Genomic DNA, 9,575 nt, shown 5'->3' with positions numbered 1-9,575 from the left:
AATCGGGCTTTTGGAAGCTTTTGGACTTCCTAAACAGGATTCGCGCGATTCACGTTCATAAAAAAAAAGACATTCGCGTTTTTCTGCCCCCGGGTTTGGAGTCAGGTTTTTAAACAAAGATCTTACTGATCCTGCCCTGTATGCAGTAGTCATGACAGTTCAAATTTACCATTTCAGATCACAATGCATTGTGGGTGCTTTAACCTTCCCATATTAAACATTGGATGTTATCTTCAATATCGTGTGGTCTGGTCTCGCGCGTGGCCGGCTCGCGTGTCATTTCTAAAACGCTTGTTTGAACACGATGGATAAAACTACAATTAGCTGTCCATCAAAATAATGCTATCAAATTGGCTCTTCTGGTAAATACCGAGCATCCCCGACAATCCCTACACGATGAACCACAAATAGACCCATTTCCAATGACACCTGCCTTGAAAATAATAGCTCAAAAATTAATTAGGGTTGCAGTTCTATAGTCCGAAGGATCCGTTAGCACGTTAGACTGAAATATCTGTCAACCATAACTCACTTCTTTTTCCTGTTTGCATAGACAATCGTGTTTGTAGAAAAGGAGAGTGCAGTGAAAGACATGCTAGACACCCTAACATGTTGAGACACTTTTCCCGAAAGTTGTGTCAGTAAGTATAATCTATTCAAAAAGGGTTTTACTTTGCCTCCCTCGTCAGAACAAAAATATCACTGAAAATTCCACCATTTTGCCATCAGCACTTTAAGAGTAGCCCTCTGAAATTTACTTTCTCATCTTGTCCTCCCCCGGGTCCTCCCCAAGAAAAAAGAAAAGCTGAGCGTCACTGCTGACGGTCAATTCCGTTTACATTCATTGTGTTAATTTCAGAGGGGTATGTTTAGTAAATGGAAGAGCCACTGCCCTTGCGGTTACCCTTGTAGATAACCGCAAATCCTGGAAATCGTCCGCAGAATTAGTCTCCATCACAGCCGGTTTCTGTCGTTCCTAGTATTAACGCTTCCCTTGTATTATAAATATATTTTCCATACAGCTCCATACTCCGTTGGTGAGCGACGGGCGATTGGTATTTCACCGAACGCAAGAAAAGGAGTCCTATCTGATTGGCTAGAAATCGATCGCTAGATCGCTCAGTGGTAAAGTACAAACTCAAAACGTATTCAATTCTATTGAAATCAATATTCTATTATTGACACAGATAAAAAAGTTTACATATGCATTGTGTTATAGACTTGGGTGATTGAATATTCTATACAAGCACCTGGATCTTAACTGAATGGGCTAAACGTGTTCCTTTATACCTATAAAGTATAATTGTAATTCTCAAAATTAAATATATCACAATTTTTACGGCGATTTAAAAATCTTTACGGATAAAATGCAGTAAAATATATACACAACAAACAGCAGTCGGGGCTAATTAGTGTATTGCATTTCAAGAAACAAAACCGGGGTTTTACCTGAAAACAAATCGAATTTTCTTGTAATAGCAACATCATACATACTGCAGTTACTGTCCGTTTTCCTATACACAATACACAGAGCTCTCACAATTGACGCGTGACCTCTACAAGTAGTGTATGTTATAAGTATAGGCAATTGCCTAGTTGACGTCACTGTGTGAAAAATAACCGGCCAATATTTAAAGTATTCTCTGAAATTCTAGAAAATATAGTTTTGTAACATGTCCTAAATTTTAGCTAATTTAGGTGTTTGGAAATATTCGCACTTTGGTGTTTTAGTGTATGTTATAGGTAATAGGACATTGCCTAGTTAACGTCACCGTGTGAAAAATAACCGGCCAATATTTAAAGTATTCTCTGAAATTCTAGAAAATATAGTTTTGTAACATGTCCTAAATTTTTAGCTAATTTAGGTGTTTGGAAATATTCGCACTTTTGTGTTTTAGGAAGGATATGTAAACGACAGATAACACCAAAAAATATGAAGAAATTATTTCCAAACCGTGTTTGCAAACCATTAAGCGCTCCACAGACTCCGAGTATTAGACGTACACTATTGTATGTAACATATCTGCGTTATTTAATCTATTGCCATTCTATTTCCAGTAATGTTTAAGTTCTAACTAATGTTTGATGACGAAAAATCGATAATATGTTACATATAATATCTAGCAGAAATATATTATCGATTTTACGTCATCAAACATTCGTTAGAACTTAAATATTATTGGAAATATAGATTAAACAACGTAGATATGTTACATACAATATTTTACGTACAATAAAAAGTCTGAATACTGCTTTATGCTTCTCATTTTCAAGAACGCTGGTTAACAATAAGCAGACTATTGTCTCATTTCGTAAACAAAAGTGCACACAGTATTGTTACCTTGCGTTCGCTTTATAATCGTTCACCCAACTGAAACTATAATACCAGCTCATTGCTCAGGTAAAACAGAAACATGTGTAGTGTGGATTTAACCAGAGAAGATCTGATTTAATCAGTTGAGCTGTTTTCAATGAGTGTAATTGGTTTAATAGCTTTTAATGGGGTTTAAGTCCTGCAAAGGTCGTGGTGAATTCTACTGTAGACATGACTGCATCATGATGGGGTACTAGAGCACGCGCAAATCGTAATAATGTGTAGAATGGAAACTCTGTGGTATCTCATATGATAGTCATATGGTGTAAATGGTATGCTTAGCCTGAGTCGCTCGGCCTATCTCGAACAAAATCGCCATGCGTAGCTGTTGAAAAACGAGAGGATTCGCTGTACTATCACGGCAATTTTTGACACGAAGATATAGGGATGATGACGATGTGGGCCGATCGACCCAGGTTAAGCACATCACCTGGATGATATAAGATACCACAGCGTTTCCATTCATTAGCTGAAATGACACGTTTTTACGATCTGCGCATGCTCATTAATTATTGTCTTTGACGTTTCTATTACCCAAGACAATTCGATATTTCGCCCGTTTTTGTTTTCAAGACGCAGAGCGAAAATTTTTGGTTCCAAAAGCAACAATAATGGTATATATATATATATGGTATACAGGGTTTGAGAATATATCATATCAAAAGAATCATACACCATGTGCACCATCATAGCACGACATGTAGTCTATTTTTATGATAGGAAAAAAATATTCAACTAATTATTGAGCGTGATCTCTTTGTCCCTGAGTTAACTATTCTATACAGACCATTGAAAGACTCGACCTTCAACAATACATTTGAATAGATTTAGGTTGTTTATTTAGAAAGAAAACTCATAGCTGAATCGCTGAGCTATTAGCGATTCACAAGATTGGTTTTTAGTCAATGATTGGTTTTAAACCAATCGCTCACCGAGCGTGGAGTGCAAGTATAAGCTAACTTTGTAACAGAGGTTACTCTCGGCAGCCGGCGGGGAGTATAAAGACATGTGCTTTGATGCCTATAGAAAATGATTCTTTCCCAGGCGTAGACGATGTGTAACGTGCACTACGACAGCGAATAATCGCGCGAAATCGAGACGGATTAGAGTGGGCGTGATGCTTGGCCACACGACACTGTTTCATGGCTCGACTGACCATGGATATGATGGATGCAAGATATTGATAATTGGGATAACACATCATAGGGCTGGTTTATAGTTTAGACGGTATACCACTCGCAATTCAGAGGTCGCTGGTTCGAACCCCGCTTCAGCCTAATTTTCTTTTACTTACTCCCTCAGTCCTGTAGACTTACATGCATGTATTTTCTGCATCGAGACATCGGGAGCAGGGCTTTAAACATGGTTGAATAGGCTTTCTACTTTAACCTACAATTTGATCTCAGATATGGTGTAAATCCTCTTGATGTGACATGATAGGACGCCACCTGATCCAAAATAACGCAACATAAATATCACTATCCTCAGAGACGGATTGCATGACCCCTATATACGCTTGTACACACACCTCACTGACCCGGTGGGTATGATACCAATACTCATCACACTATCAGCGCATAATATCCGATGATGATGTACTAGTGAATGGAGGTCATTGACTTATGCCCGAGAGGATGAGTTTGTTTTGGCTCATATTTGAAGGGCAGATCCGACACGTGGCCCAAGTGAGACAAACATCACGTCGAACTGTCAATTAACGACGTGGCTGATTCCCGTGGGTATTCACCTTATGATCTGATGGGGTAAACATGCGATACTATAGTCTTGATTACATCTATTTTACTGTTAAGTACCGAGTGTTCCAGATCCAGACTCAACATCATCCAAGGATATGATTATAAAGGTTACATGAACCTCACTTTAAACGAGTTAACGGTCTTCTCAGAAGCCAGTTTGGTTCCGCTCCCACCATACAGAGTTTGTGTGGAGGGAGCGGAACTAAATCTGGCTGCGGAGGAGACTAGAACCTGTTTGCACATCCCTGGTCTATAAAGGTAAATAGTTCTTTATGCAGGTGTCAAATGAGTCTTCAGACCCTAGTAACCCTAACCCTGATCCTAACCCTAACCCTAACCTCTAACCGCTAACCCTTAACCTTAATTAGCATATGCATGGTGATGTTTCTTTAAACAACATCTACCCATTTTGCGCCGCAGTCGTTGACCACGTTGAGTATAACCACTGACTTCATCTTGATCAGTGATGTATTGGGGAATCTCCCCCATCCTGTGAAGTTCCCCCTAGGATGCTAGACCATGTAGACGCTATGATATTGAAGATTTTAAAGGCTTTTTTGAACTTTCTAGCCCATTTTGACATCATACCCCACCCCTGAAACTTGCCCCTCATTACCTTTGTCCTCCAACTGAAAAGTCCTACGCCACTGATACTTGCAGTTGTAGGCATATATAGTAGACTCGTAAAATCCAAACCACGGTGTTCCTTATCCCACGATTTATTATTGAATATTAATCTATTGCAATATTTTGTAGGGTGAACTGGATGTATAGATTTACTGTCGATGTACCCATGTTTTACATGTAATATCTGATCTAATTTATCTGTTTTATGACGTTCTCTGGCGCCTTTCAAGTGCATTAAAACTTGGCATTGCATCCTATATTTTCAACGAATCTGAGAATTTTGAACTCTGCCCCGTAATGTTGATAAAATATAGCATGTAAATAAAAATGTAGGCCTAATATAATGAGCTTATAATAGAAGTGCATTAATCTCTCCTTCGATGATGTTGAGTCTGGACCATTTGGAATTTGCATAAAAAATCTGCATTAAAATGAGTACCAACAAGCCTAGTATTGTTTTAGTGGTTGTTGAGATAGCTTTTGATATTTTTGAGAAATCTCAAAAAATGGGCATTTTATGTTGATAGCACGCAGACTCGCAGAGCATTAATGTAATTAATGTGGTATTGCCCTTCTCCGGACACTGAAGTGAAGGTGTTTAACCCACTCCGGAAAACCGGTTTCCGTTATTTTACTCCTAATAGAGACATTGCGATTTCCAAACGTAGACATCGGACGTACGTTGATCTATTCAAAACCACTCTCCTGTATCGAAGCGAGGTCACGTATTTAGCTATTGTTGAAGGTATTCCACGTCCGAAATCGACGTAGATACATCGTTGAAAATGCACAAAATTCGTCTATTTCACAATATGTTAAAGACAGTCAAAGATAATGAACATACGAAGGAAAGTCTAATTATTATTATGATCCTTTTTGTTTGTAACAAATCATTATAATAAAGGTACAGCGATGCGTTAAAAATGGACTAAATTTAAACGCAATATTCATACGCAGAGATTGCCCATTGAAATGTGTGTGATAAAAAAAATGACATTGCGATATCTCATTTTGGATTCCAACGTATAATAAAACGCAGATGCTACGTTGAAATATGCTGATTTTACCTCATGTCTAAGTCCATGCAACGCGCCCAATTTTCAGGACGAAAAGTCTCATTTTGAAAGTAAAGTCATGATGTATGGATGTAGTGATCTTTAATCTACCAAAATATATGTTTTTGGGCAACTCTAATATTTGGGGAGCACAAAAAAACAATTAAGTTTAATCAGCATGTAGGGCCAAATTTTAGTTAAAATCAAAAGCGGCCTGTTTGAACTAAGCAGAGACTCAGCCTACTGTTATTTTTTCAATCACTATGCCCTCTATCGACCTAGATTAGATTATATCAAATATTATAGTCTTTATTCTAGCTGACTCGTTCTCCTTCGTGACGAATGAGCACAATCCAGTTTGGAACCGAGACTAGCAATATTTAACACCGTATTAACGTACGTAAAACGTACTTGAAAACGTACGTTCCACATGCTGCGTTTGGAAATCGCAATGTCTCTAATATTGAGCTTTAACCTGAAGTATGAATATAGGCCTACAATGTAGTGGACAAAGTACCCAAGCACAACAATTTAGTTCTATATAAAAAATAATATAGGCCTAGGTCATATTATATAATAGCTGTGCATAAGATTTAGAAACTACGTCACTGTTTTTGTTTAACCCCCTGAGCACTGCCTGCCGATCTAATATTGCCTCTAGCTCTGATTGGTTAATTACATGATATCTTCATTTTATTCACCAATCAGAATGGAGTTTTGCAAATAATTCACCCTAATTTTTTAGTGTGGTGAAATTATTCTAACAATGTTGGTGATTGGTCCAATTGATAATGAAAACTCCTTTTTGACCATTAGGCAGGTAGTTCTCATGTACCGTACTAACGCCCAAATTAGACATCCTTGTTTCCCAGGGAAACAGCGTGCAGCAGACAGACCATGGCCGCAGGTTTATTTGATCCTGAAGCCATGTTTAGGTTAGGGTTAGGGTTAGAGTTAGGTTTAGGGTTAGGTTATATAGTTGGGGTTAACAGTGGCGTGTCCAGGGGGGGCTTTGGGTGCTGAAGCCTCCCCCCGCGCACTTTGTTAAAAATCATGTAAAATCAGCCGTTTGTTGGTGATTTTAGCCATTAGGCCTAAGCCCCCCGCAGACGGATTGAGCCTCCCGAGGGTATTGTAATTTGTAGCGAGCTTGGAATCAGACCGTAGCGACCGCTACTGAGGAGTACAATGCATGGTGAAACAAGATGACGTTGACGCCTTTAAAGGGGTAAACGCCAAACAGTTGCCCAACTCCTGCGGACGCGGTACTTTACCCTATGCAATGAATTTTAACGATGATGAGTTCAAGAATGCACTCAATCTCAAAATGGGGCCACTCCCAGCTAGGCCTGCTCAGGAGCCCCATGAAGGCTAGAGGAGGCTGCCCCGAAAGGGGGCACCCTTTGGAAGACGGGTAGCCTACCAGAGTCAGCCTATCCAAAGCGTTATTTTGCATTGGGTACAAACAAAATAAAAAGGGGGTCAGCAATCAGGCATCGAGTATAAGATTTAAAAAGGGTCATCGGGTAGAAAATTTTGAAAAAATGGAGCAAAATTTTGAAAAGCATAATTTTGAAAAAATTGAGCAAAATTTGAGTTTCGGCATTTTTTGTTCCATTTTGATGATGCTATTCTAGAAAAAAGGGGGTCATTGGGCGCCTCAACCTCCAGGGTTAGCCGCAACTAAAAAAAGGGGGTCATCGGGTATGGCGCATCGGGTAAGTCGACTTCAGGGGCCTATTGACAGGCACATAGTCTTCTGCATCTCCCCGCGCCCTCCATTTGCGCGCGCCAATGCACTATTTGCAAGCTTCTGCAATAAATGCCCTATAGATGATTTCTGCCTTCTGGCTGTAGCTGTAGCCCTACCTGGCATTTGCAGGAAATGCTTGCACTAAAACCAAACATGTCAACCAAACCTTGCCATTTCGTTACCAAATCGTCGCGTGCCGACCTTCGGCACACGAATAACAATCGCCACAATCCCTCGTAAATTTCACTGTTGACAAATTACCCAATCCCGTTGACGTCATTAGCGCTATAATTAATCAACTTTGATGGCTCAATTTATAGCTAAATTTAAACGAATTACGGTTAATTTGTCCACATCCGTCGTCGGGGTCGTAAATGGGATCAATTGCCGCTATGTTTGCGTACGCACGCAATTTTCGACTTCAACATTAAATAATGTGTTTGAACATTGCGAGAAAACTCAATAATTTTAGCCATTATGTTCAGACGGGTCGGCCGGATATGAACCTTCACGAAAAATCTTTGTCGGGGCTGTCGATGTCACGCAGACTTTCGGGTGCTGACTTTCTTTATAGTGTAGGCCTATACCTACTTTCTGCTGATTTTTGCTACCCACCAGTATACCAATTTTCAACAAAAAGCACCCAAATTTGCCCTAATTGGGGTTTTAAGGGCACTTTTGCCAAAATGCGCCAATTTGGCGCATTGGTCTCCACTGCCGAAACCCACTCTTCGATATACCAAAATAGCTGAATAGGTACCCCAAAACCGTGGCACACCCCTGTATAGGGGGCCTACCTCCAACCAGGAATTTTCAGAATTGTAAATTTCCTTGACCATTTGGAATCACCATGAAAAATGCATAATATCTGTGATTAAAATGAGTACAAACAAGCCTTGTATTGGTTCAGTGGTTTTTGAGATCACTCTTGATATTTTGAAAAAGTATCTAAAATTTGTATGCTGAAGCCTATGGCTAGCACGCAGAGCATTAAGGCCCGATCCACTCTATAGTTTATGTCTCCTGTGTGGACATCACGGCTTCTGTCATCTCAGGTAAGACCGCATCATTTGGTGGCAGGCAGGTGCTTTAATTTGAATTTCGTCTGCCCCATATTAATAGCCTAATATAGGCCTACATGTAACTAATGAATAACAGCAGATACTACCCCGTAAGTCATGTCTCCACATGCTCTATGCGGGAGAGCGTCGGACTAAGCGTAGCGGTCTCCGGGGAGGGGGGGGCACTAGACTTTGGAAGTGACGGGGATGTTAGAAACTAGGAGTCTTTCGGTGAGAGCCTAGAAACCAAAAAGGGTGGTCTTTTAGTTAGAAGGCACCCCAAAAGGGGGTCTTTCCGTGAGACTGAAGAAAACCTTGCCAAAAAAGGGGTCATTCAGTGGGAGTGGGCTTGGGAAACATTTCGGAGAAAAAGAATGAACATATCCACGGTCATTCAGTGAGAGATTATCAGAAATTGTCCCAAAATATTTGAAAAATGGGGGTCATTTGGTGATAGGAAAACAAACAAGGCGGTTCTCGATCCATGAATCTCGCCTGCTTTCGCGACCGCCTGCTTTCGCGATTACTTTTGGTAGAAGTAAATTAACCTGCAACAACCCATGGTGATTTGTCTGTTCAATTTGTTGAGCTTGATTGGACCAATATTGAAATTTGACCTTTAACCCCTAAATTTTGGTGGTTATCGGCTGGGCACGATTACCTGGCTGATGGTGACTGTACCCATCAAGTGTCATGCCCATCCGACGGTTTTTCTAATTTGGCTTCAGATGACCCCTAGCTGGTGACCCCGAAATGACCTTCCAAAGATTTAGCTCTAAATGTTGAGTGTACCCACCAAGTTTCATGCCGATACAACAGTTTTTAGTAATTTGACCTCAGATGACCCCTGGGTGACCTTGAATGACCCCAAAATGACCTTCCAAACATTTTGCTCTAAATGTTGACTGTACCCACCAAGTTTCATGCCCATACGACAATATTTAGTAA

Source organism: Amphiura filiformis, chromosome 2 (assembly GCF_039555335.1).
Source record: "Amphiura filiformis chromosome 2, Afil_fr2py, whole genome shotgun sequence".
Taxonomy (NCBI): domain Eukaryota; kingdom Metazoa; phylum Echinodermata; class Ophiuroidea; order Amphilepidida; family Amphiuridae; genus Amphiura; species Amphiura filiformis.
This window is presented reverse-complemented; position numbering follows the sequence as displayed.